Raw genomic sequence first — 21,987 nt, 5'->3', positions numbered from 1 at the left:
GACCTCTTCTACATGTGCAGTCGTATAACGAACGCAATAGACGTCCTCGAAGTACTGTAAGCAAATAGTTACAACAATTTCAAGTTAATAGGTAGCTAATTAAAATTGTTTAAAATTTATAATTGAAGTGTAATTAAATTTTATATATATACCTTGTTAGATAATGTGGTAGGGGCATGAGTGATAATGTCCTTCATGAACTTCATCAAACAATAACCACAGTCATTGCTCTGATCTGGCTGGAATGGACACTATAAAAAAACACATATCAACGAAATTGCCAAATATAATGAGACAATTTCTTGATTAAAAACTTGACCAATTAAATGAATACCTTAACAGTGACCCATTTCTTTGAAGATTCGAATGCCCTCATCTTAGGGGACACAGTTATGTTAAAAGAGTCTTTTCCCTTTCCACATAGAAGCTAGAGATTGTAAAATGTTAAAAGAGAAGGGTGAGTACAATTACTCAATAATCAAAGTATGCCTATCCTATATAGTTTCATATCAATTAAATTAAGCACACAAAAGGGAATTGAATACTCAACTATAAAATTTCATATGACATAAGTTGTAATTTTACAATTACTCATTTTCATATTTCACATTTCAAATCGTAGAGTACATTGTCACAATATAGACAACTAAGTGACAATGACCCAATCCACAACCTCGAGGTACATTGCCATAATACAAACAATAGTGGTAGAGCCAGGACCCTATTTCAAGGGTGCAGATTAATTTTAAAAATAATTATTTATTTTTTAATAATAATCATATATTTAACTATCCCCTACTTATTTTCAAATGCTATTAAAAATATTTCCTTCCATATAAGTCACTAATGTTTTATATTATTTATATATAAAAAAATCTATAAATTTATAATCATTAAGAAGAAACTTAAAAAAAATAAATGAGTATATTCTTTTCTAAAAATCATATTAGAGTTTCGAATTTAGTGGATTTAAAATTAGGCTTAAGTTAAAATATTCACAAAAAAGTGTCTAGATTTTAAGGGGTGCAAAATTCTGGGGCTAGAGATGATAAAATAACAAATTTCATACTACTTATTTGTAATTTCTTCCAAATGGAGGGGGTGCATATGCCCCCCTCAAGTATACGTGGCTTCGCTATTGACAGATAACCATTTGACAATGACTTATTTACTATTATGACTTGCCATAAACTTATCAACCATGTGACACGTTGGATATACACAGATTAATGATCGATTCCTCCTTATGCTCTCCTTACTTCCTTCGACTGAAATGTGGGCTATAATATCAATCAGGGCACTGTCCATGTGACTGGACTACCCAAGCTCACTAATTGTGAGGTGTAACCCGATTAAACACTATTATAAAAAACAATATAAATGATGATTATTTTTACTTATAAATGATGATTATTAACTGTCATTTATGACCCTATCATTTAAAGTCTTCCCAAATAAATGAATGTTATTTACTTGTCATTTATTCTTTTATATAAATGATGGTTAAATAAGCTGTCATTTAAAATATATATTTTTATGGCTTTTGTTAGAATAAATGACAAGTATTGAAAATACCTATCATTTGTTCTTATTAATGATGGGTAAATATTTACCCGTCATTTATAGTGGCTATGAATGATGGGTAAATATTTACCTATTATTTATTTTTTGGTTACAATAAATGACGGCCAAATAGTTACCCGTCATTTATGATAAGAATAAATGACGAGTAAATATTTACTCATCATATATTCTATTATGGTATTTTTTTAAAAATAGAGGTAATGCTATTTATAGCAACCTTCCTGTAACAATAATACAAATAATAACCAGACAGTAATTTCAACATTTTCATACATAAATATCAATTAAAATTAAATTATAATCAATACAAAATGAAACAAAAACTAATCTCTTATATACTCTAATCTATCAAGTAATCAATGTATAGAATTTTTTTAAGGAATGTAATTTACCAACTAATATCAAGTAATGAATGAAAACTAGTAAAACTATAAACACTAATCCTGCTTTCGCTAACTCTAGTGATTTTCATCTTTGTGCAATGACTACACTTAGAATATGTACTAGCACCACTTTTCAATTACCTCATTTATTTATGCATGCCTAAATTCTTCAATGTTGGAATCTTTATAGTATTAAAATACATAAATTATTCACCATAAATATATTTTAATAAATTAAATTCGTTAGCAATTATAAAGTGAAAATTAATTGTTGGCATACCAAAGTAGGAATTGTGCTCTCATTATGCATGATGATGTCTTTCATGAATCTCATAATGCAGAAGCCACAATCCAAGCTATTTTTCATTTGTCTTGGGCGCTATAAATTAAAGAACCAATGAGTACATATTAATACATTGAAAAATTATGAATATTTAAATTAAAAATAATATTAATTACCTTTATTATATTCCAAGTGTAGGCTGTGTTGAAATTTATAAATGACCTTAGAATTATTTGTTTTGTGTTTATGTGGTACAACACAATTGCCCTACTAAAAAAAAGAAAAAAAATATGTCAATATAGAATGAGATTTGCAAGATTGGAGGATTAGACCTATGAATTATTACATACGCTTGAAGTAAATTTCGATGCTGGCTTGACAATTGAAGCTCTTGTTCAGGTATAGCTACATGCAAGACAATTTTTGAGGAAAGCCTAGATTGGGGCACAGTCTTTTTCTTGGATTATGTATCTTTGTTAGATTTTTTTGGATTTGGCATATTAACATCAGTCGCTTGCCATCCAACAAAGCTACACATGGCCTCTCCTATAATCCCTGTATCCTCGATGGGTAATAGGTAATGGATAATTCAGATCTTTAGGCATATCAATAGCAACTTGTACATAGGATGCAAGGAGCGATATATTATGTAATGTGTCTCCAGGCATATTGAACACTCGACCGATAGCAACTACATGACGATTCGAGCTATTTTCTAACAACTCACCTATATTATTTCCCTTTATTAATGAGTAATATACTATATTAATGCTATGAAAAATAAAAATAGTAAAACATTAGTGAAATAAATAAGTAATATTTTACCTTAGAGAGATTTTTAATGAGTTATGTTAAACTAAAACTACCTTTCCCGCCAAGACTAATATGAAACTCCCTCTCCCGCCTTTCCTTGTCCTTAAGCAAGGTATCAATCAAGTCCTATTGCCTAGATAGCTCCTCTTTCAGTGTAGCAATCTTAGCCCTTATGCCCATGTCCTCTATTGACTTTGCCTTCTTCTGTGTCCCAAATATTTATTTTTTTGTGACACCGAAGCCATAACCCCTAACCTAATCAGAATGTTCAGGATTACTTAGTGCCCTGCCCAAGACATCTCCATCATTAGGTGGGCCACTTTTCTCTATCTCAACCTATGCAATATACAGTGAGAAAGTTAAGTTTATTAATTGATTATAAGAAAAAAGGATAATATTAAAATAATGTACTTACACATTTGTTAGCAAGTTCCTAAACACATTCATCAATAATATTTCCTTCTTTATTGATCTGGGCTTCTATGAAGAGTTGATGACATGAAACAAAACTTGCTCCTGAACTCTCTCGCTCGATCTAAGCATTTAAATAAAGTTGAACATTAATAATGCACATATCAATAAAATAAACTAAAATTATATGGCCTAAATATTAACATACCATTTATTGCTCAATTCCTGCATATCTTATGCGCCCTTTCTTGTAAGGGTATATATCTTTCTCATGCAACTCTTTTTTTTTTTGTTATTGCTCAATTCCTATGCAAAACACATAAAATCATATCAAAAATATATATATTGATAATAAAAAATTATACCTCTTACTTGGAATTGCCTCTCGAAATGTTGGGCAATAAATTCATCCCATTATTCTTGTGAGACTAATAGCTTTATTAATTCGAGAACTTCAGTAGAAATGTTTCCGACTGATTTTTTTAATGTATTTCATTCCAATGAAATATCGAAATGTCCACATTGCCTTTCCAACTTGTTGAATGACAAATTTCATCCGATTAGCATCAATTATGAATGCTAACTGTAGAACAAGGAAATTAATTAGATTTGTGGTCAAGTAATTATAATTAATTATAATCACTATGAATATAGTATTTCAACTCTACTTGCTCCCAAATATAATTCTTTGTTACCAAACTAACATCGTTCTAACTCCTAATTGTAATGGGTACATTTGCCTTTGTCACAACCTCTATGTAGCTAATAAATTTATTTCTGTTAGTCTTGATAGGTTGGTCTTTGTAATTCCATTCAAGCTCATATTTTTATCCAGTAGCCCTTCTCTTATTCACCTTGCTCATCAATGTCAATCCTCTCGTTATTTGATTTGCTTCTTGCTGAATTTGTTGGCCATTCATGTCAATGTTAGGATCAATATTGCTAAGTCCACTAGGATCAATACTTTTTTGAGAAGCAATTTACCTACAAAAATAGAAAAAACAAATATGGAGAAGAAATGAATGATAAATTGATTAAAAAAGTAATTGACTACTCTACATGTAAAAAAAATTAGTAGCATAATATCGTAAAAACAAATATTTTTTGAGCTCAAACCCACTTTTTAAACCTAACATCTTATGTCAATTAGCCAAATTCAATCATAAACAATCTCAACAGCAACAAAATCCAACAAAATGATATTTTCAACCATACACAATTCCAGAAAAAATTCATTCAAAAATAAAAAAAGAAAAGAAAATTATCATAAACATCAATTTCAATCATTGTTTTTTGTCTCGTTTTGTCATTCTAATGTTACTCATACCTTGTAGCAGTAATCTCATGCTAAGATAATATCATTTATTATAGAAATTGTTAAAATCTTAACAAAATAGTTATAATTTTTAGAGGAACAATGTGTCAATTTTGATCACTCAAATTAACTCCAGTTGCAATGAAATTAGGCACACTAATACACTTCAATATGTAGTTTCTAATAATAAAACTATCCAAATCAAATAGGGCATATAATTTAAAAAAAATTATTCAAAAACTTCATTAAAAATAATAAAAAAATACAATCATTATGATTATACATTTCAATCACTCATTTTCATCCTCATAATTATTCTGAGGATACCCATAACCTTCATTAGCATCCTCAAGCTAAGAACACATCATCTATTATCAATTTTCGACAACCCACATTACCAAAATTAAGCAACAACATGCATAAAAAGTTAACTATGTAAATTCAATCAATAAAACTTTATAAAACAATGAATAAATCATTCCCACAACATAAAAGCCAAAGGACATTGAAAGAAATGGTAGAAAACATGAAAAAATACACCTTGGAAGAAAATGGATCGAAACGCAATGGCAAACTCAGGGCAAAATGAACGACAGTGAGGACGATGGTGAAAACACGACGGAGATAAGGGATGATGGTCAACTATGGAAATGAAACCACTTTGTGGGTTTACTTGTAATTTTGTGTGAAAGTGGAGAAGAGAAAATGAGAGTTCATCAAGCACGCAAGAGAGAATATAAAATAAAAGGAATTGAATAGACTTTAAATAAAAATAAATGAAGGGCTTTTAAATGCCTGTCATATATTCCACTTTATATGACGAGCATTCCAAAAGCTTGTCATACATTATGATCACTTTATATGATGGGTGTTTGAAACACCATCATATAAAGTCACATTTTTTTTATTTTTTTTAAATTTTAGAAACTTAAACATTATATGACTATTGTTGAACAATCATCATATAATGTCATCAATATAAATTATGGGTATTTAAGACACTCGCCATTTATGCTGATATTAATTTTTAATTTTTTTAGAGGCAAAATTTGAAATATTATATGATGGGTGTTTAAACACCAATCATATTTGTTAATGAAATAAATGACAGGTGTTTAAAATACCTATCATTTTATTATGCAACCATCACCCACCTCTCTTTTAAATGATGGATTTTTTTAAAAATTGTCATTTTTAATGGTTTCCTATATTAATAATTTTGTAGTAGTGAAAGATCACAGCATTCACTCTCAAACCACAGGTTCTCCTACTCTTAAATCTCTGATATGTTGTATACCCTAAACTAATCTCCTTGACAAATAGGTAGAGATAGTTAGGTTTTAGTCCCTCAATAAATTATGGGACAATCCTTAATAAACAATAGGATAAGCTTAACCTTCATGCACTAAAAGATAGTTATATATACTATATGGATTTTCTACTCCTCTCCATAGGAGAACTTCTACCAAATGCTCATGTAATGTCTCATGCTCGCATATATATTTTCACATGTTCATGATTCATAATATCAAACTTATTGTTTTCAAATCACTTAATCAATTATCATATGTGAGCATAATGTCACGGGCTGAGAGTCTGGCGCAGCACACGGCGCCCGTGCGGCGTCCTGGAGGACCCCATAATCCTCAGGACAAGCCTTACCACGTACGGATCACACTGGTTTCGCCCTGCCATGGGCTCATCAGGGAGGCGGCACTAGCCCCCGACCAGTTGTGCACACAGTCCGAAGACTGAGGCAGAACACCCCCAATGCTAATGTCGCCCCCTTTACCCATATTGTGCGAGGCTAACCAGCGAACCGATCATTATCTTGGTCTTTACACGGTCACGGAAATATCATCCGTGACATTCTCCCACACCCAATCTAGCACGCCCTCGTGCTAGGGGAGAACGACTCCGCCCAAGGATCGTACGTACAGTACTGCCACAAACACACCAGCTTACTTGCTGAGTGGCCACCCGAGTCCTGCACTCTTCAGACCCACTCGCACCCGCGAGCCAACAGGAGTGGAGTCGACAACGGCCAACCTTCCCGCCCGAGTCCCCACTTTTGGACCCACCTGCTCGGAGGCCTTTCTGGAGCGGTGCTGAGGCCGACCAATCCCAACGTGGGACCCCACGCGCACACGGCAGTAAAGTACGTCCTGCTCTGATACCACTCTGTCACGGGCTGAGAGTCTGGCGCAGCACACGGCACCCGTGCGGCGTCCTGGAGGACCCCATAATCCTCAGGACAAGCCTTACCACGTACGGATCACACTGGTTTCGCCCTGCCATGGGCTCATCAGGGAGGCGGCACTAGCCCCCGACCAGTTGTGCACACAGTCCGAAGACTGAGGCAGAACACCCCCAATGCTAATGTCGCCCCCTTTACCCATATTGTGCGAGGCTAACCAGCGGACCGATCATTATCTTGGTCTTTACACGGTCACGGAAATATCATCCGTGACAATAAGCAATACTAACTTAACATACACAATCTCCAATTTACTCAATCACTAATTCCTTGCTAATAAACAATCATTACATCACATATCATGCCTTTTTCATTTTAATACATATTCATAATTTAGAAATCATATTGATTCAACTCCACATTTAATGTTAAATTGAAGTTAATACACTATCATATGATTTATAGCATATTTTCACATTCACAATTACAATTATACATGCAAATAAACTTATTTGTACATTATAACGTAATTAATAAACAACTATCTAAGATAGATTTTCACTAATCACCTCAAACCTTTGAGAGATTAAAGGTTTACCCCTTAATATATGCTTATAAGTTTGCTTTTCAAACTAAAAATGGTGTCCAAGTGATTAATCTATAATTAATTATTCAATATCACCAAATATACACTTCTAACTCTTATTTTTCATTTTTGAAACACCCAAAGCCCCTATTTCTTACATTTAGGCTTACCCATTGGGCTTTTAACTCTCTTTAGCTCCCATTATCATCATTAAATGTTTCTAGGGTCATTAATGTCTCAACAACCCTCATGGATTCAAATTTAATGCCTATTTTCATATATTAATGTGCCTTACTAACCAAAAGCATGCAAAACTCCTAATCATTAGTCTAAATGCCTCAAACCACTCTCATTAACTTTATTTAAGTCAATGGGTTAGGACCCAAACTATATGGATTGAAAATGGCATCCCCCATTATCAAACCCTAAATAAAAGCTTAAGAAAATGGGTTGGGAAGGAGGAAGAACAAGCTAAGAGACTTACCCTTATGGTTTAATAGCTTTAAAATGCTCAAATCTCCCTTTAAAACTAAACCCTAGAAGAGTTTTCTTGGTCCTATTCGTTCTCTCCTCTCACTCTTATAATCTCTCCTCTATTTTTTCAAGTTAGATCATGACTGAACTCTATAGAAAATGAGCCATGCTCTATGGCACACGATTGCTAAGCTGCAGTGTGTGGCAAAGAGGGCCTCACCTACCTTTTTCTATGACCATGCATCATGGTGGATGCTTCCTGCACTGTGGTAAATGGCACAAAGAGGTTCTTCCTTTCTTTTTCAATCCATTGCGCCACAGTGGACCATGTATATGCTGTGACATATGGTACAAAGCCACACACCTCTATTTTCTCTTTCTTTTAGGCTTACTTAACCTATACTAGGTCTCGAACCCATATTTTAAGGTCATTTCAAGCCCAAAAGGTCCCTTAATCTTTAACCATTCTCTATATCAATTTTACTTAATTAAGCTTGATTAAGTCATTAATAACGTAATGATTAAAATTTAAGATGTTACAACTCTCCCCTCCTTTTAAGAATTTTGTCTCTAAAATTTGATTGTTCTAGCAAAACTAATAAAGCCATATCTTATTGAAACAAGTGAAGGTACTATTACTTCATCTTCTCTTCAATTTCCCATACAGCATTATCGGGAGTCATACCTTTCTATATGACCTTCACAAGCTGAATTATCTTGGTTCTTAGTTGTTTCTCTTTGATATCGACAATTCTCTTTGATTCAGCTCGATATGTCAAATTTTCTCATAATTCCACATTTTTAGGCTCAATTACATTTGATGGGTTGGCTTAGTATTTCTTCAATTATGAAACATGAAACACACCATGTACACCTAATAATTGAGGAGGTAGGGCAATTCGGTATACTAAAGGCCTAATTTTCTCAAGAATCTCAAATGGCCCAATATACCGAGAAGTCAATTTCTTCACACAAATAGACCTCCCAATTCCAGTCATGGGTGTGACCTTTAGAAACACATGGTCACCCAATATAAATTCCAATGGTCTCCTCCTTTTATCTGCATAACTTTTCTGCCTACTCTAAGCAATCAATAGTTTCTATCAGATTGCCTGAGTCTTCTTGATGGCATGATCCACTAAATCCGGACCCATAATACTTCTCTCACTCAACTTGGTCTAACAGAGAGGTAATCTATACTTTCTACTATATAAAGCCTCATATGGAGCCATTTGAATGCTTACGTAAAAACTGTTATTGTATGAGAAGTTCGATGAAACCTCGTGGATGCAATCCCTTATGGATGTGACCCTGTACTACTAAGCATTTATCTAAATCCTCCACATATAAACAACATAGTTCGTGCTCCGAAGAAGGGTCATCCTTTGAAGGAAGTGGAACGATGTTGCTTCCTTTAATGCTTAGATGACAAGAAAGGGAGTAGATCTGTAGGCTACTTGGCTCCTTGATTGAACTCATCACCATCATCATTTCTTCCTTCTTCTTTTATAGCTTAGCTTCAAGAGTAGCCTTTGCTTCTACCCTTGCCTCAGCCCTTCATTAAGCTAACATGGCATTCAACTCCTCCCTAGTTATGAGTCCTAAAGAATAGCATTGACAAGGTAGTCCAAATACATAACTTATGCTCACCCTTAACCCGAATCCCCCAATACGTCTAGGATGCTCTCCATTCCTCATAGTAATGGTCAAGATGTCATTCCTTCCCTCTGGGATAAATAATCCATCAGATTACTTTTGTTTAAACTTATCATTTAACATACAAATAACAAACAATTAGTAATATTTCATATTTAAAATTAACATACAAATGACAATTAAAATTACAATTTTTTGAGTAACCTCACTAGTATACTCCTTGAAAAGGACCCGTCCTTCTTTTAATGATCATAAATCTATCTCTCATCATGACATATTGAAGATTTTGGAGATAGTAGAATAGAAGGATCAAATTAAGCTTGTTCTTCTCTCTTCCTTCTCTTGGCTTCTATCAATTCTTTATTGGCCTACACATAGCCCTTACTAAACTTTGTTTGGGGGCAATTATTCTTCCTTCCAACTTCTTATGCCTTTCTCCTCCTTTCCTGTGAATTAGAATTACCAAAATATTCATAATCTAATAAAGAGAAGGATATATAAGTAAAATAAACTAGAAAATAATAAATTAAAATAAACCTTGTCACTATAGCATCTAATGTCATCCAAAACCTAAAGAGTTCTTCAAAAGTAGCCATATCTAGCAACAATATATTAGGTGCAAGGATTAGGCTAAGGCTGTCCTTCTGGCACCTTAATGTGCACAAATCTTTTAGCTAGTTATGTCTTGAAACCCCTTCGACGTTCATAGGCCAAAGTCATCAACTTATGCTTAAAGTTAGTGACATAATGATAATAACTAGTGACATGTTTTTCATACATTAATGGCTTCCCAGATATGTTCCTTTAGTCATTCTAAGACATCAGCCCACGTGGGTGACAATATACTCGGCTTGCTGCAAGCTTGAAGGCCTATAAAACTGATATACTTCACTGTATTAGGCCCAATTGGCTTCCAATTGTCATCAAACTGGATCAAAATTTTTACCTCTACTCCAATTTAGAGCCAACTCTCTTAATAGGCATGTTTCAGTCTTCCATTACAGGGATGCTTTATGGCACACCCTCATCACCAGTAGTAGACACGATCAAAGTAAAAGGGTCAAGTTGGTCCTGATTAATGCACTAATCCTTTATGTTTTCTTGTTTAAACAATAAATAAAATTCATTGGTGATATTACTAATAAATAAAACATGTTATAATATGAATAAAACACGAGAACTAATACAAATCAAACACAAGAAATAACTAATTCAATAAATCATACATGTTTTAAAATGAATGATACAAGAAGTTACTAATTAAATAAATCAAACACAATGATAAATAAAAAACTAACTTTTAACATATTTTTAAATAGTAATATTCTCCCATATTCATTCATGGTGATCATCTCTTATTCCATGTTCATCATCCATTTCATTTTCTATGTTTAATATAGGCAGGCCTATTAAGAAAGAAAGAGTCTTGAAAATATTAAAATTTGAACAATCCTTCTCATCAATATTAATCTCCTTTTTTTCCTCCAAGAACCACTGACCATGTTTCATTTCTCATATCTGTGATATAAAGCACCTATCTCACTTGGTCTTCCATAATAAAATGTTCATCTTCAAAACTTAAAGTATTCAAATTGACCAATGTAAATTCCAACTTATCCTAATGAAAATTATTTTCAACACCAACCCACTTGCATTGAAAATAGGGGTTTTAAATTTAATATAATCATCCTCTCAAATCTTTTCAATAATCCCGTAATAATGCATAATGCAAACAGAGGATTTGGGTCTTTCAAGCTGGAGAAGAATATGCCTGAGGCCACTAGCATAACACCACTGTTCTGCACCTTACTCCTATTATCTATAGACTTTGTGTAGAACAAATACCCATTAATATCAAATATAGTCCAACATATAACATCACATTTAGGACCTTGTACCCTTTAACAATATTAAAAACACAATCTTCATTCTTAACCTTCTATTTAAACCACTTTGCAAAAATATTGTTATGCTTCCTAATTAATCTTTTCTCAGTTATCTTAATTCAACTATTTTACTTCCTTGCAAGCATACTTTACAAAAGATGTTTAAGTGTGCTTGTTGCAATTCATGAAGATCTGTGATCTTCATAGAAATGCCACGTCAATGATCTTTTACATCATGTAGTCTCAACCCAATGGGTCAACCATTATTCAAGTAATCTTGGCAAATTCTATCACTTTTTTGTAGATATATTTTTAAACAATAGATGCTTTAGGACAGTGTGGACTACTTACATATCCTTTTAGAACTTCCATTGTTTCTTCAATTGGGTACATCCATTGTAAATAAACAAAGCCACACAACTTTATCTCCCTCGTTAGATGAACAATTAGATGTATCATAATATCCAAAAATGATTAAGTAAAGAGCTTTTCAAGTTGACACAAAATAAGATATGCTTTATTTTTTAGTTCATCCAATCCTTTAGGCTCATAGACTTTATGACACATAGCATTGAAGAAAAAGAAAATCTTGGTTATGATGTCTCTCAATTCATCTTTTTAGAAGCCTTAAATAGCCACCAGTAGTATTTGTTGCATTAAAACAAGACAATCATTAGACTTGAGGCATACTAATTTCAAATCCTTAATTGACACAAGCTTCTTAAAATGTAAAGAATACTCCAAGGGAACTTTCAGGCCATGTAAGCACTCACAACTTTTTTTCTCATCCTTACATAAAGAAAAGCTTGTTTAGCTAGAGGACAACAGGTCCTCTTACCATCTAGCCTTAGATTTAAGTATTCTTTAATTTAGATGTCTACCAATCCAATCTTGCCTTCACACTATCCTTAGACTTGCCCGATATATCAAAAAGTATTCTAACAATACTATCACATATGTTCTTCTCTACATGCATGACATCAATACAATGTCTTACATCAAGATGGCGCTAATATGGAAAGTCAAAGAAGATATACCTCTTTTTTCATATATTTTTTCACTATTATTTATAGTCTTATCGAAGGTAACATTAATGTCCTTCACCAATTCATAAACATGCTACCTGTTGCTCACCGCAAGTGCACGGGTCGTAGCAAATAATATAATGAAAGTAAAGTATCATTCCCTCGAGGATTTGTTCAAAAACAATGATCAAGCAAAAGAATAAGTAAATTTGATCAAGTTGAGCTACACAAAGTTAGGTGAAATGGTTTTTCAAATGAAACTAACACTAGAAAATAAAGAAAAGTGAGTGATTCACAAACTTCTAACACAATTTAGGACCTAGGATTAATTGTCCCCCTTGCATTTCATAACACCAAAATTACCTCCTCTCATAAATGCTTTTAATGAAAATAAGTGCTAACCTAGGGTTCTAAAAATACTTGGACAAGCTCTCTCAAGTCATGAACAAGTTTTAGTTAAATTAATTGCCCAATCTCTTGTTACAATTAATAAAACTCAATTTTAAACACCAACCCTAATGTGGCTATGCAAGGCTAGCAAGTATATCTCTATCTTACTAGCAAAACCATCCATTCAACATGCAAATATCAAGTTCTTACACAATTTTACCCAAGTTCTACACTCAACCTAGCCCTCTCAAGCATCAATTAAGTGAACCCAACATCTAAATGGTGGCCAATCAAGTAGAAGCATTAAGGAAAGAGTAAAATAAACACATATATATCATTAATCACAAAAAGAGAGGAGAAATATAGTGTTAATCCATACAAGGGTTCCAAATAATCCTAGAACAAAAGATTTAGCTACTCATAATCATCCATAAGCTACAAATATACAAAATAAGTGGACCCATTTCAGATTATAAGAGAGGAAAGGGAAGAGGAATAGAAAAACTAAAGAAAATGAGCTCCAAATGTCTTCAAAGCTTCAATCTCTTAATCCCAACTCTTCTAATGCCCAAACCCTAGCACAACCAAGCTCCAAAAGTGTCAAAAAGTCTGAAGAATGCGTTCTGGGTCGAGCTCTCAGCTTATATGTGTCCTAGCCAACTAATTTCTGATAAATGAAACGCAGCGTTTTTCTGACAGCGACGAAAGTCGCGAATGAAAGTCATGACTTTGAGACGACTTTGGCCGTTTTGCACTGTTTTTACAGCTAACAAAAATCATTCATTTTGCTCTTGATTTCTTCATCCAAAAGCCTTCCAAAAATATCCACAAAGCTCCGGAAATGCTTCTAATCAAAATAACATGAAATTAGGCGAAAAATATCAAATTAAAGCTAAAAACACAAGCCCAAAACAAAATGCACATTTCCCTAATTTGGGCAATAAAAACATATACAATTGAACCAAAATGAATTAGAATCTAAGGAAAATGTGATGAAATAACATGAACTTCTAGAAGTTAACACACCCCCAAACTTAGATTTTTACTCGTCCTCGAGTAAAACAAGTAATAAAACACTAGATTGACTAATTATTCATCTACAAAGCATGCATGAAAATATCCTCACTAGTTGCTCCAAATATATGTTAAAGAGGATAGCAGTGAAATATAAAGGAATGCCCAATTCACAAATTAAGATCATGCTTTCCAACAATTTAGAAATGTGTGTGTGTGAGACCAGAGAATGATTTTCCTGCAAATATCAAGTCAAAATGTAACAACTTAATATGCATAGAACAAGCTCAATATCAAGACTTCATATGCCTAAACTCTTCTTCTCTCTCCACTAAAAGATCACTTCACATAATTCAAAATCAATGGGACTTTGTAAGCTTGTAGCGTGGCCAAAGGTTTTGGGCTTATTGAAATGAAAGGATAAATGGAATTCAAAGAACTTGAGATAAATGACAATGAGAAGCCAACCATTCCATTCTTGCTAGCCAAATACTTTCCCCCAAACTTATCCCAAATACCATTCCTTGTACTCCAAATTTATTGATATTGAAACTCTCTTTTTTTTTCATTGCAATTTTTTTTTCATGTATATTTCTATATATTTTTTTCTTTCTTTTTTTTAAGGAGCACAATTAGTAGAATTTCAAACTTCATTTCCATTCCTCACACCCAAATTTACAATAACAACACCTCCTTGAACAACTAAAACAAACTTCTCTACTAGCACACAAAAATTTTTTTATCACTTATCTCAAGAGTAAGGTAGTTCATGGTTTTTCAAATTATAGAGGCTAGGGTCTAATGAAGGTTTCAAAAAGAAAATACATAAGATTTTCAATTCCAGACTCAAAAGGGGTTCAAGTGGAAATGATGCAATAGGTGGGCTTGAAAGGCTCAAACGCAATTGAAAGAATGCCCAAATCATATTTTAATATCATGCAAAGTGATTAAAATGCCTCAAGAGATTCCAAGATAGGTTCTAGAGTTTCTCAATTGAGAGAGAAAATGCACATAAACTTGCCACATAATTTCCTAATAGAGGCATTCAAATCATTGTCTGGTTCAAAAGTGCAAAAGAAAAATTCACAAAATTATTAGAAAGCAAGCCTTAACCCTGCAAATCAAGCATGCCAAAATATTTATCACAACTTCCTATAAAACATACAGTTTAAGCAACATTCTATCATTGGATCACACATTCTATTCAACAAATAATTTCTCAATCTAGCTCAAATTTTAAAAGAGAGGAACAATAAATAGCTAAGTTTCAAAATTGAAGTTCATGTCAAATAACCAAAATAATACCCTCACCCCCAAACTTAAATTGAACAGTGTCCTCACTGTCAAAAGAGAAAAGTAAGGGCCCTTTCTCATGCAATTATACAACCAAACAACAATAGAAAGGTTGCATGAGAGACACAAAAAGCACAACCTGTAACAAAAGAGTATTTCAACAATATCCACAGGTAACAAAACAACTATAGAACTAGAATTAAGACAAGCTAATCTATGTGATCTCTTGGGAACTTTGAGGTAGAGAGGAGGATGAATGATAAATGTGATTCATGCTAAAGAAGAACGAAAGTGGACAAAGCTCAGGTGGCTAGAATTATGGATAGTGACAAGGGAAAGAACTTGAAAGATTTAGGGGGAAAAGGTTTGTATTGAAGTGATTGAGTGAGGTTAGCATTCATTGAGGGTAAAGTTTGGGCAAGAGAAAAAAAAATAAGAGGAAAAAATTCTTTCCCCTTTTTTTTTAATTTTTAACTTTTTTTGAAATTTTTTCCAAAGTCATGACTTTCAGATTAGGCTTAAATTCAAAGTCGCGACTTTCATCTTCTCTGGAATCTCAAAGTCGTGAGCTCAAAGTCATGACTTGTGTCAGAACTTTCTTGACAGCAAAATTCTGCAGCACTCTGTTTTCAAAAAATTTGATTTATTCACCCCTTATAACCTCTTCCAAGCACTCAATTCACTCCAAAATCAATCTCTAACCATCATTCATCAACCATACACAATTTTTTTCAATTTAAATGCAATCAACCCCCGAAAAGAACCATTTTTTTATGGGAATCAAACAACAAAAAATTGCATTTACTTCAATAAGCTCAAAATAATTGCCAAGACAAGTTTATAAGCATAAAAACAACTTAAATAGCTTGACTTCCTGAATTTTCCCTTCCTTTTGTGCTCTTTTGTTCTTTGGCCACATTTCTTGCTTCTCCAAAGGCTTATACTTCCTCATATCTTCTTGTTAACCTATAAAAGAGACAAGATCACGTATAACTTCACCAAAACAACTAAACTATAAAAGAAAAATCAAAAGATAAGGTTTAGAGCTTGGGTTGCCTCCCAAGTAGCGCTTGTTTTATAGTCGTTCAGCCTGACTCTTCTCTTCTTCAAGAGGCATCAGATAAGGGCAAGGTGATTGCTTCACGGTCTACCTCACCACCCCAGTAATTCTTCACTCGTTGTCCATTGACTTTAAATCTTTCTCCTTCACTGCTCTCTAGCTCAATAGCACCATGAGGGAATGCTTGGACCACATTGAACGGTCCCGACCATCTAGATTTGAGTTTGCCAGGAAATAATCTCAATCTAGAGTTATACAAGAGTACTTTTTGGCCTGGCTCAAATGCTTTGCATAAAATTCTCTTGTCATGCCATCTCTTTGTCTTCTCCTTGTATTGCCTAGCATTCTCATAGGCATTTAACCGAAATTCATCAAGTTCATTTAGTTGGAGAAGTCTCTTTTCACCCACGGCTTTAAAATCAAAGTTGAGCTTTTGGACGGCCCAATAAGCACCATGTTCTAGCTCTACGGGTAGATGACATGCTTTCCCAAAAACTAACCGGTATGGAGACATGCCGATAGGAGTTTTGTAAGCCGTTCGATAAGCCCACAATGCATCGTCAAGTTTGGTGGACCAATCTTTTCTTGCCACTCCTACCGTCTTCTCAAGTATCTTCTTGATTTCTCGATTAGAGATCTCAGCTTGCCCGTTAGTTTGAGGATGGTAAGCAAGTGCAACCTTGTGCTTGACACCATATTTCTTCAAGAGAGATTGAAATTGGTTGTTGCAAAAATGAGTACCACCATCACTCACAATGGCTCTTGGTGCTCCAAAACGGGTGAAAATATGCTTCTTCAAGAACTTGAGCACCACTTTAGCATCATTAGTGGGAAATGCCGCCGCTTCGACCCATTTTGAGACATAGTCTACAGCCACAAGGATATATTGATTGTTGAAAGACATGGGAAATGGTCCCATGAAGTCTATGCCCCACACGTCAAACAGTTCTACTTCAAGCATGTTGTTGAGTGGCATTTCATTCCTTCTAGAGATATTACCCATCCTTTGGCACCTATCACACTTTAAAACAAAGTCATATGCATCCTTGAATAAAGAGGGCTAATAGAAACCACTTTGCAAGATTTTAGATGCTGTCTTGTCACCCCCGAAGTGGCCTCCATAGTCAGAAGAATGGCAACATCTTAGAATTTCTTGTTGCTCACACTCAGGAACACACTTTCTGATCATTTGATCAGCACATTGGCGAAACAGATAGGGTTCTTCCCAAAAATACAACTTAGCATCATGGAGAAACTTCTTCTTTTGATGAAACTTCAAATCAAAGGGCAAGATGCCACAAACAAGATAGTTGACAATGTCCGCATACCACGGTGTTTGAATATTGTCAACCTTAAAGAGTTGCTCATCAGGAAAAGCTTCATCAATAACAACATTACATTTAAGTTGAGCATCAGTACTCAACCTAGAAAGATGGTCCGCCACTTGATTCTCAGTACCTTCCTATCAATAATCTCCAAGTCAAATTCTTGTAGAAGTAGTACCCATCGAATTAACCTTGCTTTAGACTCCTTCTTGCTGAATAGGTACTTCAAAGCTGAATGGTCAGTGTAAACTGTCACCTTAGTACCCACAAGATACGATCTAAACTTGGTAAAAGCAAACACCACTGCAAGAAGCTCTTTCTCAGTTGTGGTGTAGTTTTCTTGAGCATCATCAAGTGTTCTGCTAGCATAGTAAATTGGGTGAAGTACTTTTTCTTTCTTTTGGCCAAGCATAGCACCCACAGCAAAGTCACTAGCATCACACATCACAATGAAAGGCAAACTCCAATCAGGAGCCATCATGATAGGCACAGACACAAGTCTTTTCTTCAACTCTTCAAATGCTTTCAAGCATGAATCATCAAATTTAAATTCAGCATCTTTCTCAAGAAGAGTGCAAAGAGGCTTGACTATTTTGGAGAAGTCTTTAATGAAGCGGCGATAAAATCCCGCATGACCAAGAAAACTCCTCACACCCTTAACATTAGTAGGTGGAGGAAGTTGCTCAATCACTGAAATTTTAGCTCTATCTACCTCCAAGCCATTTTTGGAGACTCTATGGCCAAGAACTATGCCCTCCTTAACCATGAAGTGGCATTTTTCCCAATTCAAGACCAAGTTGGTCTCTTCACATCTTTTCAACACATTGGCCAAGTTGATCAAACATTCCTCATATGAATCCCCAAAAACCGTGAAGTCATCCATGAAGACTTCCATAGTTTGCTCAATCATATCAGAGAAAATTGCCATCATACACCTTTGAAAAGTGGCCGGTGCATTGCATAACCCAAAAGGCATGCGCTTGAAAGCAAAAGTTCCATAAGGACAAGTAAATGTCGTTTTTTCTTGATCCTCTGGAGCTATGGCAATTTGGTTATAGCCTGAATACCCATCAAGGAAGCAAAAGAATTCCCTTCCAGCTAATTTGTCAAGCATTTGGTCGATAAAGGGAAGAGGAAAGTGATCTTTCCTAGTGGCCGCATTTAGCTTCCGGTAATCCATGCATACTCTCCACCCAGTGACAGTGCGAGTAGGAATTAGCTCATTGTGGGTGTTAGCCACTACAGTCATGCCTCCCTTTTTTGGAACGCATTGAACTGGGCTCACCCAAGAGCTGTCAGAAATAGGATAGACAATGCCCGCCTCAAGCCATTTTAAGATCTCCTTTTTCACAACTTCCTTCATGATAGGATTCAACCTTCTTTGATGTTCCACAGAAGTTTTATGATTGTCTTCAAGGAAAATCTTATGCATGCAAATTGAAGGGCTAATACCCTTTATGTCGGCAATAGTCCACCCAATAGCTCTCTTGTGAGCTTTCAAGACTTCCACAAGTTGCTCTTCTTGTTGTTCATTCAAGTCCGCAGCAATAATCACTGGCAAAGTGTTGTTGGCTTCTAAATAGACATACCGAAGATGAGAAGGTAATGTCTTCAACTCAAGATATGGTGGCTCTTCAATAGAGGATTTCAAAGATGGTCTACCAAGAGAAGATAATCTAGAGATTCAAATTGGACACGGTTTCTAGGATAAACCGGTGATGCATTCATGATAGCCATACACTCTTCTCCATCTTGAGTCTTTAATTGAGCTCCTAGTAACAAGGCTTCTAAAAAATCATTAGGAATTGCCTTATTGAATTCTTCTTGTGCAACTTGATCAAGCATATCAACAAAGAAGCATTGCTCAAGATCTTTGGGAGATTTCATCAACTTGTGCATGTTAAAAGTGACTTGCTCATCATCCACCCTCATAGTAAGCTCACCTTTTTCAACATCAATCAAGGTTCTAGCAGTTGCCAAGAATGGTCTTCCTAAGATAATAGGAATATCACGATCCACCTCACAATCAAGGACAATGAAATCAACCGGAAAAATGAATTTATCCACTTTTACAAGAACATCTTCAATAACACCACGTGGATAAGCCAAGCTTCTATCCGCTAATTGCAAAGTCACGGTTGTTGGTCTAGCTTCACCCAACTCCAATTTATTAAAAATAGAGAGAGGCATAAGATTGATACTAGCTCCAAGATCACATAATGCCTTACCCAAAAATTTATTCCCAATATGACACGGAATTGAGAAGCTACCGGGATCCTTCAACTTTTGAGGTAGTTGCTTAATGATATCCGTACAACTCTTGTTAGAGCAACCGTCTCAAACTCATTGAACCTTCTCTTTTTAGAGAGCACATCTTTCATGAATTTAGCATATTTGGGCATTTGCTCCAAAGCTTCCACAAAAGGAATGTTGATATGCAATTGCTTGAACATATCAAGAAACTTTTTGAATTGGCCATCTTCTTGTTGCTTCCTAAGCCTTTGAGGAAAAGGTGGTGGAGGCATATATTTTGGCTTGGCCTCTAGTTGCTTTTTCTCATCACCAACCTTTTTGGCTTGATCTTCAATCTTTTTCTCTTCTTGGTCATTCTTCGAGTTATCACACTCTTCAACCACAATTTCTTCATTAATCACTTCATTATCAACAATCACCTTAGTAGCACCACTACTCACACCACTTGCACTTGGCATAAGAACTTCGGGTAATTGCATCCCACTTCTCAAAGTGATGGCTTTACACTCCTCCTTACCATCCCTTTTAGGATTTGGAATGGTGTCACTAGGGAGATTACTTCTTGACATAGCATTCATTTGTGAAGCTAATTGCCCCATTTGCACTTCGAGGTTCTTGATTGCGGTATCATGAAGAGTAAGAGTTGCCTTAGTTTCAACTCTTGCAGACTCTTGATTACTCAAGATTTGTGCTAGCATCTTTTCCATTCTAGACTCCTCTTCTTTAACCGGCATTGGCTTTGGTGGAGCTTGAAAACCCGGAGGGTGAAGTGGCTTGACATTAGAGGATGAAGGTTGATTTGAAGAATTCCCTTGACTCCATGAAAAATTAGGATGATTCCTCCATCCTGAGTTGTATGTTTGAGAGTAAGGGTTGTTGTGAGGGTTTTGAAACTTGCCCATATAGTTGACAGACTCAGTGGTCATATAAAGAGGACATTGATCGGGCATGTGCATATCATTGCATTGATTGCACACATTGGAATGGCTTGGACAGCATGCACATTATGAAATTTCCCCTTTGCATTTGAGATTCCAACACATCAAAACGCTTGTTCATTGCATTCAAGATGGATACAATCTGGGAAGAGGAATCATCTTTAGCACTAGTCACCATTGATGTATTCCTTCTATCCGTGTTTTGAGTGTTATTCGCAGACAATTGGTCTAAGAGGCGAAAAACTTCATTGACAGGCACATTCTGATATCCCCCATTTGTGATAGAATCAACCATGGCCTTCGAAGATGGATTCAGACGATTACAGAAAATCTGAATCACTACCCATTTGTCCACTCCATGATTAGGGCATTTCTTCATCAACATCTTGTATCTCTCCCAAGCTGCATAGAGATGTTCCTCTGGATATTGCTTAAAGCTAAGAAACTCATCTCTTGCTTCCACTGTTTTATCATCAGAGAAGAATCGGGCTCTAAACTTGTTCTCAAGATCCTCCCATGAACCAATAGAACCTTCGGGAAGATTGTTGAACCATTCTTTAGCCTTGTCTTGTAGAGAAATTGGAAATAACCGCAAGCGCAAGACATCTTTAGGCACCCCATTTTGTCTGAAAGAATCACATACTTCCACAAAAGACATCAAGTGCTTGTTAGCATCTTCATTGAATAGACCATGAAACACACCATTCATTTGAAGCATTGTGATCATGGCGGGCTTGATCTCAAAAGTATGTGCTTGAAACTCTGGCATTCGAATACAAGATTGAGTACCCCTCAGATTCCGGTTAGCAAAGTCATTGACTGAGGCGGTGTCATACTGGTCTTCTGCCATGTTTCCCGATTCAGGAGTTCTTTCAGAATTAGGAGACTCGGTTTCTTCAAAGATTGTCAATCCTTCAAGTATCACTTCCAATCCTTCTGGGCCTATGACTTGCATATGCCAAATGGGTACCTGAAGAAGAAACAACCCAAGAAGTATCAAACTAAAACAAAAGCACTGAACAAAGACAAAATAAAAATCTAGAACTAATATCTACAAAGCTCAAGCGAAATCTAATATTACTAGTCTAAGGTTGACCACAA

General features: G+C 35.1%; 1 non-coding gene across 1 annotated transcript; it reads left to right on the top strand.

Moving 5' to 3' along the window:
• Window positions 1-21,239: 21,239 nt before the first annotated feature.
• Window positions 21,240-21,345, top strand: LOC129307562 (small nucleolar RNA R71). Its single transcript, XR_008592450.1, has one exon. It is a non-coding gene; the product is annotated as a small nucleolar RNA R71 (small nucleolar RNA).
• The last annotated feature ends 642 nt before the right edge of the window (window positions 21,346-21,987 follow it).

Source organism: Prosopis cineraria, unplaced genomic scaffold (assembly GCF_029017545.1).
Source record: "Prosopis cineraria cultivar Desert tree isolate PC_DT_omini unplaced genomic scaffold, ASM2901754v1 PC3, whole genome shotgun sequence".
NCBI classification, from domain to species: Eukaryota; Viridiplantae; Streptophyta; class Magnoliopsida; order Fabales; family Fabaceae; genus Prosopis; species Prosopis cineraria.
The sequence above is the reverse complement of the archived record's forward strand: the minus strand, read 5'-3'. Positions and strand labels throughout refer to the sequence as shown.